This window comes from Dipodomys merriami, unplaced genomic scaffold (assembly GCF_024711535.1).
Source record: "Dipodomys merriami isolate MVZ:Mamm:240054 unplaced genomic scaffold, mDipMer1.0.p SCAF_1, whole genome shotgun sequence".
Taxonomy (NCBI): Eukaryota; Metazoa; Chordata; class Mammalia; order Rodentia; family Heteromyidae; genus Dipodomys; species Dipodomys merriami.
This window is the reverse complement of record NW_027202270.1, coordinates 43,284,583-43,297,753: the sequence shown is the minus strand read 5'-3', so window position 1 is coordinate 43,297,753 and position 13,171 is coordinate 43,284,583. Positions and strand designations below refer to the sequence as shown.

Sequence of the window (13,171 nt, the reverse complement as noted above, 5' to 3'; positions counted from 1 at the left end):
GAGGTTCATCCCAATTTTTCTCTGTTAGATGTTTTCTGAGAGGCTCCATCCATCACCTGTGTCTGTGAATGGACTTACACCACAGAGTTGACCCCTGCAGGGTTGCCACAGAACGCTCAAGCCAGACCTAACTTAAAGCAGTGTAGCAATGAGATGCAAAGTATGGTTTGGAAAAGGCAAGAAAATCAGATCCTCCCTACCTTTGTATTTACGTTAGGAAAAAGAACAAAGCATGTATCTGAGTCATTTTTGAGCAAAGAAGGGGACAAATGATACATGTAGTCAGTGAATAATTGAACTCCTAGAGATGGGACAGTGGCTGTGGTATCAGACCAATTTTTGTCTTTATTGATTAGGCTTCTTCTAGTACCTGAACTGTCACCACAGCAATTTGGCTACAACAGTGACCTGTGATCACAGTGTTTAAATTCAGTCTAGTCGTGTACCTCTACCCCAGGACCAGGGAGCCCACAGTGAGCCGTTAAAATGCATGAGTGCCCCCTTGCTGGGAGGCTGCTCTGACCACAGTCACTCCAAGTTGGAAGCTAGGAAAATGGCTTGAAACGTTTTACCTTCAGATATAAAACCTTAATCTCATGTTGACCTTGGTCTGTAATTCGGGTAACCAGCACTTATACAGCAGGGAGGTAGATTGGTTAGAAATACCTATGTTTGTAGTTGGTAGTGTTCATGCCTTGGAGTCCATATAACTGTCTTGGATGTACATTTGCAGTGTTTGTACCTTCGGTGGCTATAGGGTGTTGTGTCTCTTATATTAATTAGATGGTGTACTTAGCATATCCTGTGCTTTAACTATCTGTGGCAAACTTATCATACATTAACAAACATAAATATTTGTGGATTTACTATGCTTCATTTGACCAAGTGTGGCCAGTTAATAAATAAGGGAATGAGATTTGAACAACACAAGCATTAAATTCCCACATCACCTGGCTCAGTGGAGGCAGAGAGGTGCTCAGTCAATCCTGGGTTCTTATCGTTTGTGTTTAAGTCATTGTGTAATCCACCAACTACTTCCTTGTCCTTAATTTTGTAGAAATCTGCCTCCCACAAAGTTCATGGTGTCCCCAAAGCAAGGTAAAAGTGAATGTACTTCAGCTAAGTGATGAAGTAGAACATTCAGATTCATTGAAGGTGATATCTTTAGCGGGAGTTGAACAGCATTATGGGAAAATGGAATCAAATATGGGAAGTACAATACTGCACTCTATACAGCTGGGGCTTGTGGCTTTCCTTCAATGGTGTCTCCTTGGAACCATGTAAGAGCAGATGGCAAAGATCTATAGTTCCATATTCGTTTATAGAATAATGATGAGAAAAGCCAGAGCCTTGTGCTTTGCTTTCTAGAAGGATGCACATTTGCAACAATGTGATTTTATTTCAATGCCTATTTAATGCTTAACCTCTCTAGGAATCTGCACATATCTGAGATTCATCAAAACTCAGCCAAGCCCATCTGTCTCTATATCATGTGTTGTTGACCCCCACACCGGGGGCCCTATTGGCAAGAGACCTACAACGCTGAGAGCAAATATTTGTTATTTAAATGTTAGCCAAAAAGTTGGTTAGCCCTGTCACATTGTGAACCTTTTGAGAACCAAGTGTGTTGCTCACTATTGTGACCTAGCATAAGGCATTGTTCAAAATATAAATATAAATACTGTCTTACTGTCTGCCTGGAAATAAGGTACTGTGCATTTTTGCCTTTCTTTCCCCTAGTTACGATTTGCCCTTGTTGTATGAGTTATGAGTGTCAGCAGTACTGCAACAGCAAGAAGACATTTGCAGACAGTCCAGGGTGTGAGAACATGGTACCATCTGTTACGCACAAGTAAGATGTACTTGCCTCTGTGGAGGTGTTTGTTGCCTTTGTAGGCAGTGCTTTAATACTAAATAGAGTGTTCACTTTAAAAAAATATTACTTAATGTTATTGAATTCATTTAATTTTATTTGAAATTTTTGGCCAGGTGTTTCAGAATAAGTGGAATACATTGCCCTAGGCAAAAAAGAAACCCACTATAATCTTAGCTAGTCCGGAGGCTGAGCTCTGGAGGATCAATCACAGTTGGAAGTCAGTCTGAGCAAAATAGTCTGAGAGATTCCATCTCCAAAGTGATTAGCTAAAAAGCTGGACTGAAGGTATGGCTCAAGTAGTAGAGTGCTACTTATGAGGAAATAAGCCAAGCAAGCTTGAGACCCTGAGTTCAAAATCTGGTAGCAAGTCAGGTGCTGCTGGTGGTTCACGCCTGTAATTCTAGCTACTCAGAAGGCTAAGATTTAAGGATCACAGCTCAAAGCCAGCCTGGGCAAGAAAGTCCATAAGACTCTTATCTCCAGTTAGTGATCAAAAACCTGGAAGTAGAGCTATGGCTCAAGTGGTACATTAGACCTGAGCCAAAAAAAAAATCTCAAGAATAGCACCCAGGCCCTGAAGTCAAGCCCCAGCCTGGCATACAACCCCCTCCCCCAACCAAAACAAAAACTAGTACAAGCAAAAACAACCACCAAAAAAGCAACCTACCTTTATGATTACATGGAGAAGCACAACCAAGCTAGGGTGAATTTGAGGAAATCAGAAATGAGAGTACAGTGCAGCACAGAAAGCCATGTTACAAATTGTGAGAATATTCATGTTCTATGTTGCTGTTAGTACTTGCAGCATATATTTTTCACTGTATTTCTTGTGCTTAAAAATAAAAACAGTATGTCTTAACCTTCTCACTCATGCCTGTAGAATCTTGCCTAATCTGGTTGCAAGCTGGCCTTTTATAACTTTATCTCCTAGTTGGGCTCTGGTGGCTCATATCTGTAATCCTAGCTACTCAGGAGGCTGAGATCTGAGGATCACAGTTTGAAGTCAGCTGGAGCAAACAAATCCATGAGATTCTTATCTCAAATCCACCAGCAAAAAGCTCGAAGTGAAAGTATGGCTCAAGTTGCTAGAGCATAGCAAAAAAGCCAAGCAAGAACACAAGGCCCTGCATTCAAGCCCTCAGTACTGGTGGTGATGGTGGTGGTGGTGGTGGTGGTGGTGGTGGTGGGGTGTGTGTGTGTCTGTGTGTGTGTGTGTGTGTGTGTGTGTGTGTGTGTGTGTGTGTGTGTCTTGTGCTTACAAGTACAGTTTCATTGGAACCCAGCCACATTCTAGCTCTGGATGGTTTCTGCCTGCTTTTTTGCAGTGATGAGGACCTACAGTGAATACCATCTGGCAGATATAGCCTAAGACATTTACACGCCGGCCCTTCGCAGAGTATTTGCTACTCTCTGCTCAGGAAGGGTGCTATGGCTTGAGTAGAGTTGGTTCCTTTGGGTAGATTAGTCCATGAGCTAGATGCTTGATCTCTAGTAGGTGGTATTGTGGTGGAGCCTAGTTGAAATGAGTAGGTCAAGGGAGCTTCACCCCCATGCAGGCATTAATGCTGTCTCTGGATGGGTCAGTCTGGTAGGAAAGGATTTGTTCCTGCTAAAGCACGCTGTTATAAAAATCATTGAGTCTGGCTCCTTCCTATTCCCTTGCTTCCTTACTTGTACATGCCCCCTTTCTGCACATGGCCCTTTCTCTCTCTGCTGCCCCATCATGTGACACAGTTGAGGGGTCATCGTCAGGATGGTGGTTCTTGCTGTATGGACCTTCTTGTCCCCAGAACTGTGCACCAAAGAAGATTGTTTTCTTCATAAAATAACCTAGGCTTGGGTATATTGACAAAGCAACACAAAAGGGATGAAGACAAAGCTGCTTCTGTTTAACCAAGGTCCTTTGTTGTCAGTGTGTCCTTTGTTTGCCAAACCTTCTCCTGTGTCTGTCCTTTGTATACTATTTCTTCTGGCTGGAAGGCTACTTTCTTGCCACCTCCAAGCCATCAAGGCCCTGCTTCATTTTCATCTTCTTGGTAAAAATTTTGCATTACCTCAAGTGTGTTATTTTTCTTTGGGCTCTCTCCTCTGTGGTACTTTGAACATCTGTGTATTAAAATGCTAACAATTGTTAGTATCAGAACATCTATTAATTAGAACATGTTTTATGTTTATTTCCTGCTGTAGTATAAGCTGTTGAGCAGTGGGTCTACGTAATTTTTTAATTTTGTTATTGTTTTATTATAAAGGTGATGTTTAGAAGGTAAGGTAAATAGCATATTCCTTTGTGAATGATGACATCCCTTCCCTCATTCTCTCCCAATCCCTCCAGTACCCACACCTAATTTATTTTAGCTAGTACTGGTGCTTGAACTTAGGAGCTGGGTGTGATCCTTTAGCTTTTTTTGCTCAAGGCTGGCATCTTACCACTTGAGCCACTCCTCCACTTCCAGCATTTTGCTGATTAATGGGAGATAAAAGTCTTAGAATTTGTCTTCCCAGGCTGGCCATGAACCATGATCTCCAGATCTCTAGCTTCTAGAGTAGCTAGCATTACAGGCATGAGCCACTGGCTCCCAGCTACAAGTTTATAATGCATCTTGAGTATATCATCCTGGTGCCTGCAAACAGATAAGATACTCAAAAAGTGACAGGTTGATGCTGGAGTGTTGACTGCTATCCACCAATGCTCGGGACTGAGGAAGAAATTACAGCATTCTCAACTGGGAGGGATCTAGTAGTTATTTGTATCCTGTTTTTCCTTTGTTTTGACATCTTATAGGAAGAAAAGCTGAAGTTGAGAAAGGGACTTGGCCAAGATACCTGATTCATCATCCCAGCTATCCTGAGTCTCAATTCACTGCTCTTCTAGTTGTGCAGCATGGAGATCCTTCAGGGGCTTGACTAGACACAATGTGATAGCTGGCAAGTCACTAGCAGAATTGTTCATTCTTAATTTATCTCTGGAGGAAGCTAGGTGTTTATTGGTGGAATATGGGAGTATTTTAGTATAAGACCAACTTTCGTTTGTAGACAAGATAATTTTCCTTCCCTCCCTCCCTTCCTCATCCTCCTTACCCTCCTCCTCCTCTTCTTCCTCCTCCTTTTTTTTTTTTGTCAGTTGTGGGGCTTGAGCTCTGGGCTTGGGCACTATCCCTCAGCTCTTCAGCTCAAGTGAATGCTCTACTGCTTGATCCACAGCACCACTTCCAGTTTTTCTGATGGTTTATTGGAGATAAGAGTCTTATGGACTTTCCTGCCAAGGCTGGCTTTGAACCATGATCCTCAGGTCTCAGCCTCCTGAGTAGTTAGGATTACAGGCGTGAGCCACCTCCTCCTCCTTCTTTTAGGTGCCTGTACTAGGGCTTTAACTCAGGGCTTGGGCACTGTCCTTAGCTTTTCCACTCAAAGTTAGCCACAGCTAGCCACAGCTGCTCTTTGTTGTTTTTTGAAGATAAGAGTCTCATGGACTTTCCTTACCCAGACAGATTTCAAGCCTCAATCCTCAGACCTCAGTCTCCTGAGCATCTAGGATTGATTATAGGCATGAGCCACCAGCACTTGGTGCAGGCTGATTATTTCCCTCAATTTTTCCCTTTTGGAAAGTGAGGATAATTCTTAGTTCCTGATACCATCTCTCCCTTACCTGTAAATCTGAAATAGCTCTAAAGCGACTTTGACTCCATTAATGGTCATTGCATTATCAACCAAGTGCTCAAGTTTGTTAAAAAAAAAAACAATATTTTTCTCCTTTTCTGTGAGAGATCAAACTGAAAAATGGAAAGCATCCCTTCCTGAGTTGCCCATGTATATCTGAGTGGTGGTGATTTCTTGATGCTGGAGCCAGGGAACTGCTGAAAACTTTGTAGTCTCTAGTTGCCCAGTGGGGAGCACTTGACCTGGCGAAGTGCCCAGTCATCCATCTTCCTGGGGCTGGCAACCACTCACAAGGCTGCAATGATGAGCTCTAATTGACTTCCTAGACCCCTGACCCTGAGGGAGGTGTGGTGACAAGGTGTGAACACTGAGGAGCAGTTCTTGGTGTTGATGGGCAGCTTCATCTCATTTTAAATACTAGGAAAGTCATCGAAGATCATATTTGAATGAGAACTTAGAAGCTAGTGTTTTTAATACTTATCAAGTTACATGAAAGGACAGACACGCTTTTTCTTTTCCTTGCTAAAGAACTAGGGGAAAAGATCACATGACACAACGTCCTCTCAAGTTAATGGGGCTTTTAACATCTTTTTGGCATGCTTTATAAAGAAAGAAATCCATTTCATTGGATTTTCATTGTTCAAGCTTTGGCAATATACTTAGGCATAGTAATCGTGTCAGGAAAGAGGGCTTGTTTGCTTACAAACAGATTTCAATTGTTGAGAGACCACATTAGGTCCTGTTGCTGGAAACATGGGCAGCATTTGGTCTGTGTTCATGCAGCTACTTTGTAATTAGGATTGTGTCCAAGTAGCAAATGCCTCTTTTCCCATGGAGGCCATTACAACTTGCAATTCTCACTGACAGGAAAAGGTTTTACAAGGAGACATTTCTATATACATGGAAGAACTTTAATCAAATATAAATGTCTGTACATATATGCTAGCTAGGCACTGCAACTCTAATGTCAATTAGGAAGGAAAAAATATCAATAGATATTTTGTAAGATTCATGTCAAAGCCAATATATGAACTTCTCAACCAAGTAGCTTCTCTTAGCTAATTCTGTAAAGAGAAATTTGTTCCCAGCATGCCAGCCTGTTTAGGGTGTCTTGTATGGTTGGGGTTATGTCTCCTCACCTCTGGGAATGTCTCATGGTGCACAGGACATACTTATGCAGAGGAACAAATGATGGCTGCTTCGGCATTTCAGATCTGTAAAGCTCACAATCTACGAGGGCCTATGCCTACAGGAGTAGCTCCTAAACATGCACCCTACTGTTAGCAGTGAACTTAGAAGTTAACATCCAGCATAATTCACAAGTCATTGATTGGCTTTTGATTTTGGCAGCTGAGGTTCTGGTGTCACATCCCTGATTTTGTCTGCGGAGAGCTGCTAAGCTGTTGGTGACATTTGTACTGGTTCTATTTAAGGAGAGGAAGCTTGATGACTGCTAAGATCCTAAGCAGAGTCAGTACTTGGATGACTGATGACAGCCACAGTTGTCCTTGGGTGGCCTTTAGTGGCCTCTTATGTTTCCTCTTCTTTCCTTCCTCCCCTTCTACTTTTGTTGTTGTTTAGAAAAATAGAGTTCTCATTCCAGGTGCTGGTGGCTCACAACTGCAGTTCTAGCTACTCAGAATGCTGAGATCTGAGGATCACAGTTTGAAGCCAGCCTGGACAGGAAAGTCTGCAAGACTCTTATCTCAACTAACCAGAAACAAAAGCTGAAAACAGAGCTGTGGCTCAAATGGTAGAGTGCCAACCTAGAGCAGAGAAAGCTAATCAAAAGCAAAAAATCCTGAGTTTTAAGTCCCAGTACTGGCAAGGAAGGAAAGGAAGAAAGGAAGGGGGAGGAAAGGAAGGAGGAAGGGAAGGATGGAAGGAGGAAGGGAAGGAAGGAAGGAAGGAAGGAAAGAAGGGGGTGGGAGGGAAGAAAAGAAAAAAGAAAAGAGCATTAGGAGATTAGGCTTTTTTTTCTAAGTGAGCTTTCTATTGAGGAGTAGATTTTTTTAAATACTATTTTTCTGTTTCTTTCTATAAATAATGAAACCAGCTCGGGGAGGTTTAGAACTTTATTAAGTAAAAGTTCCTGCTCTTGGCATTAATCATCCACTGACTCCCATAGCTACCCAATACATCTGATATTTCTTTGTATCTTTAAACCAAGAGAGGCAGCTTAAAGTGAGTTTATGCAGAGGAGAGAAGGAATGTTTGGAGAATTCTCCTTCATGTAATTCCTTCCTATGTCAGCCTGTAGAGGAAAAAGGTGTCATTCCATAATTTTTAGTCTTTTACTCAGAACTAGATATGAAATTGGTGGCAATCCAGGGCAAAAATGAAAATACAGAGTTCGAAGATAAAGAATTTCAAGATGGTAGCAGTATGGGATTAAAGCAAAGCTGGTATTCTCTACTGTGAAGCCTGTGTCACTTACTGTGGCAGGCCTCACGTCCAGGAAGCCAGCCATCATTTTACTTTTCTTCTTTTGGTGAGTTTAATGGCTGCTGTTTACTTGATCTACATAAATATGACCCTGAGACATGTGGCAGATATTACATTTCAGGCTGTGTCTCAATGCCTTCTGATTTCTCTCTATGTGTTTCCCCCCCCCCCACCTTTCTCCCTCCCTCTTTCTCCTTTTTTGAAAAAAGACACATTTGATTTAAAAGCCAGCTTTGATTTTACTCAACTCATTGCTATGACATCTGTTTACCCCAACATTTGGGGCAGGTATTAAGCTAAAAGGAAATGATGGAAAAGCAAGACTGATTGCAAGGAAACTAAGAGCTAAATTTAGGGGCAGTTGTGTATAGGATCAGTGGCAGGTGAGTGTGTGAAGGGAATGGGTACTTGCAGCCAGGGGGCAGGGCCCTACCATACAAACATTGCAGTGGCTCAGCAAGAGGAGATAGACTGCCCTTTTTTCCAATTGGCATGGAAACTTCCAGTGATGATGAACATAAAGAACTTCATCAAAAGACATGGAAAGGGACTGAAGGTGTATGGTTCAAGTGGTAGAAAGCATGAGGCCCTGAGGTCAATCTCCAGTACCACAAAAAGACTTGGAGCCAGCTAAGTAGTATGAGTTTGTGGGGAATTTTAGTGAGCTCCCTAACATATCAGGGGGAATTCTTTTTTTAAATATCTTTTTATTTAGATAAGTGATTACATAAATTTCACAGTGTTGTGAGATAGTGATACTTAAAGTCACAAACACATTTTCACCTTCACGAGGCAAATTGTCATTATCATGGACTATAAAGTTTAGGAATTCTGTAAGCTCTGACAATACAACTCTTTCTTCCACATCGGATGATATGTACATTTCTTTCCTTTTGCTTAGTGTAAACTGTTCCCTCTTTCTCAGGGGAATTTTTTGTAATTCATTATTAGAATTCAAGAGAGGGAAAGAAGAGCTTCCTTTAAATGGTTGACCTTACACAGGTAAGCAAGTGTACACTCCTTTCCCCTTACCTAGCAAGTGAGAAAGCATATGTATGCCCATTCTTAGTTCTTTAATGGCCTTAAATGGTGAAAGTCTTTAGGGGGTGGGAGTCAGGGCAGGGTGAAGGAGGTATAAGTCTTGGGAGCTGTCAAGCATCAGCTGGTGATGTCACCCATTGCCCTGAGAAATCCATCCCTAGAATATCCTTATGACTCAGTCAAGCTTTGTGTGTGTGTGTGTGTGTGTGTGTGCGCGCGCGCGTGTGTGCGTGCGTGCTTGCGTGTGTGCGTGCGTGCGCGCGTGCATGCACATGCTTCATGTACATACACATGCACCAGTACTAGGACTTGACCTCAGGGCCTTACACTCTTGTTTGGCTTTTTCATTCCAGGCTGATACTTTTTGCCTTTTGGCTGTTAAGTGGAGACAGGAGTCTCACAGACTTTTCTGCCTGGTCTGGCTTCAAACTACAATCCTCAGATCCCAGCCTCCTAAGCAGCTAGGATTACAAGTCTGAACCAACAGTGCCTGGCCCAGTCAAGCACTTCTTTCAATGATTACTGGGATGAGTTTTGGAGCCAAGTTTTATTTACCTGCAGGAACCTGGTGTAAGACCTTATCAATAGCTCCATGTTCCCTGGCCTTCCATTTCAACTGCAGTTTTGACAACTCCTGGGTACACTTGCTGTAGCCTCCATTATTCTGTCTCTAGGCATATTGGCTACAGGACTTTTCCTTAAAGCATAAGAACTTCCACAGCTAAACTAGTGATATTTGGGCTTCTGAGGTATCCTCAGATAAGGAAGTCTTCAGATAAATGGCCCAGACTCTTAGGATTTCTTTTTTTTTTTTTTTTTGGTGCCAGTCCTGGAGCTTATATTCAGGTCCTAGATGCTGTCCCTGAGTTTTTGTGCTCAAGGCCAGTACTCTACCATTTGTGCCACTGCTCCATTTCCAGCGTTTTGGTGGTTAATTGGAGATAGGAGTCTCACGGCCTTTCCTGCCCAAGTTGGCTTCAAAGAATGATTCTCAGATCTCAGCCTCCTAAGTAGCTAGGATTAGGCGTGAGCCACCAGCATTCAGCTGACACTTAGGCTTTGGAGACACAATTCTGAAGTGTTTTAATCAAGGGTGCCCTAGTTCATTCACATAGCTTTCATGTTCTCTTCCTCCATCCCTGTCTTGCTTTTCCTGCATTTCACTCTTGCTTCCTGGAGTCACCTAAATTCAACCCCAAGTTCTACCTTCAAAGCAATGCAAATTAAAAGAGGCCCATAAAATGACTAGCAGTCTGGGCAGGATGACACTGGTCTTAGGTCCACTGAACTATCTCATAGAGTTCTGGTCTTTGAACTGATAAAGAACAGTCAGAAAACTTGTGAATGTTTTTTATGTTGAAGTTTCCCTATGTAGTTATGGCATCTCATTATATATTCATCTATGCAGTAAATATTTCCAGGCTCACCCTCTTTGTCAGGCATACTGGGCTGGTACTAGAAAGAGAAATAAGGGGGTAGTTCCTGCTTATAATGGAAGTAAATGATGCACTAGAGAAGATGGTAGAAATCTGCTCAGAGCACAAGTGGAGATCCAGGCGCTATATCTGTGGTCTAGACTGGGAGATGACAGGGTGAGAGCCCAAGGAAAGAGCAAATGCACTGCTGGCATTACCAGGTCAGAGGAAAGAAAGGATTCAGTCCCGGAGGAGAGCAGCAAGCTACTGGAGCACAATTCAAGGTGAACTTGTAGCTGAGAAATGACAGCATGAACCCTATGTCCTATGTGTAAGACAGTGAGGTTGATGAAGGGACAAGAAACATTCTGAAATGTCACACATACCATAATGGCATTGCTGTCACCTTTGCATTTTGTAATGTGGATCGATAGATTGCCACTCTTAACCGTAAGATTTGAGCACAAAGCTTTTGGCTCAGGACTACAGGTTTTTTTCTCTTTCTTTCTGCTTTTTTCTTCTTCTTTGCATCCTTTTTTCTCTCTTCCTTCTCCTTTTCTTCCTCCTCCTGATTTTATTTTTATTTTTTGGTAGTACTGAGGTTTGAATTTTGGGCCTTGAGGTTGCTAGGCAAGTACTCTACCTCTTGATCCTGCCCCTAAGCACTTTTACTTATTTTTGATCCTTCTATTTGTGCTTCTCACATAGCTGGGATGACAGATGTGAACCACAACTCCCAGCAGTTTATTGGTCAAGATAGCATCTTGATGACATTTTTGCCTAGGCTGGCCAATTCACTATCTTCACCTCCCCAGTAGCTCAGATTACAGGCATGAGCCACTACATCATACTGCCTTTTAAAAATAAACTTTTATTTTTTAAAATGAGTTTCTGTATTTAGTCAGAGTTTGAGGGGTATAGGTCCACTACTATACTTTATGTGATGAATTTATTCAGGGCAAATAGGAACTTTGTCTTCTTCAGAAGAAAGGCTCCAGGACAACCTGAATATCTTGGAACAATATCAGTTTCCAACTCCTTTGATGAAACTTGATTCATTAGTCAGAGGAAGGTCTTGACTATTCACTCTTGTCCTGTTTCAGGCATCTCTGGTTAGATGCCTTCACTTTCAAATACACCTCAAGACTCTGGTTGTTGCTCTGTGGCAAAGCACTTGCCTAACATATTCCTAACATATGAGCCTGGGCTTATCCCTCAGCACTAAAAACAAAGACAAATGTGTCTCTAATCTGCTCTCTCTCACCTGGGTGTTGATGTTCACAAGGCCACATCATGATCCTGTAGGTCTAAGCCAGTGCATGATTTTACCCAAATCCTTGGTAAAGGTGCTACTAGAAACTGTTATTTCATCACTCCATGCATGACCTCTTCACTTTTGAGCTAAAGACCTAAGAATCAGAGCCAACATATCTGGATGGGCAGCGCATGAACAATTGCCAGGATGATCCATGTTGTCTAGTTTCCACAGATGAAACTTTTAAAAAAACTACATTGTTGATTCCACGTAGTATTTTATTTTAATTACATAGAGCAGAATCCATGTCTAACTAATCTGTTTGTCTTCCTGCCTCTCTGGCAGCTAGCACTTTGCCCTTTTACTTTCAATGCCTGTTTGGTGTGTGGCTCATAGTAAGTATTCCAGTCTACTGGATTCCCGGCACAGGTCTCTGCATAGACCTTTACAAGTTTATTTACATCGTCATGGATTCTCTCTTGAAAAAACAGTCGCTTCACAGGAATACACCACTGGCATGAGATTCTAACGCACTAATGTGTTGACTGCTTTGGAGAACTTCTAATTTTTTTTTTTGAGAGTACTAGAGTTTGAATTCAGGAATCTCACTTGCTAATCACAGTCTTTTTGTTGTTGTTGTTTACGTCTGGACTGCCTTTAGGCTCCACACCTTCCATATATGCCTTCCTTCAAATTACAGGTGGGAATCACTACTATACTTGGATTATTGAGGAGGCAATCTTACTAACATTTTGCCTGGGCTGGCTTCCAATTGGGACTGTCCTTTTGCGTTCTTCTAAAGCAGCTGGGACTATACATACATTCATCACCACACCCAAATCCATCAGGATTTCAAATTTGTGTGTGTGCATGTGTCTCTGTGTGTGTGTGTGTGTGTGTGTGTGTGTGTGTATGTGATGATATTGGGGCTTGAACTCAGGGCCTCATGCTCTCAGCTTAAATTTTTTATTTAATACTATCCTACATATACCATTGCTGTATATTTCACTGAAAATTATTGATATGTGATATTCTATATATATTTGATAATTCTGTATTTTTAAAATACAATTCAGTACTTCATGTGGGACATGATTTTCAATTGCAGCATACCTCCAGTTGTTATATTCACTTTTTTTCTTTTTTTCCCAAACCTTTAGCATTAATGTTTTCATGTTTCATACAGTTTTTTTTTTTTTACTATTTTCTTATCTCAGTATCCCCATTGTGGCATTTTAACATAAAAATAAGAAAATTCACTACTGCTGGTACAGAGTCCATTACATTTTCAAAAATGCTAGTGACTGGGGCTGGGAATGTGGCTTACTGGTAGAGTGCTTGCCTAGCATGCATGAAGCCCTAGGTTTGGTTCCTCAGTACCACATAAACAGAAAAAGCTGGAAGTGGCGCTGTGGCTCATGGTAGAATGCTAGTCTTGAGCACAGAGATGCTTAAGGACAGTGCCCATGCCCTGAGTTCAAG

General features: G+C 41.8%; 1 protein-coding gene across 3 annotated transcripts in view; it reads left to right on the top strand.

Annotated features, from left to right (window-relative positions):
• The window catches only part of Rapgef4 (Rap guanine nucleotide exchange factor 4), a 306,154-nt gene that overhangs the window by 131,364 nt on the left and 161,619 nt on the right, over nucleotides 1-13,171 (top strand). The window lies entirely within an intron of this gene.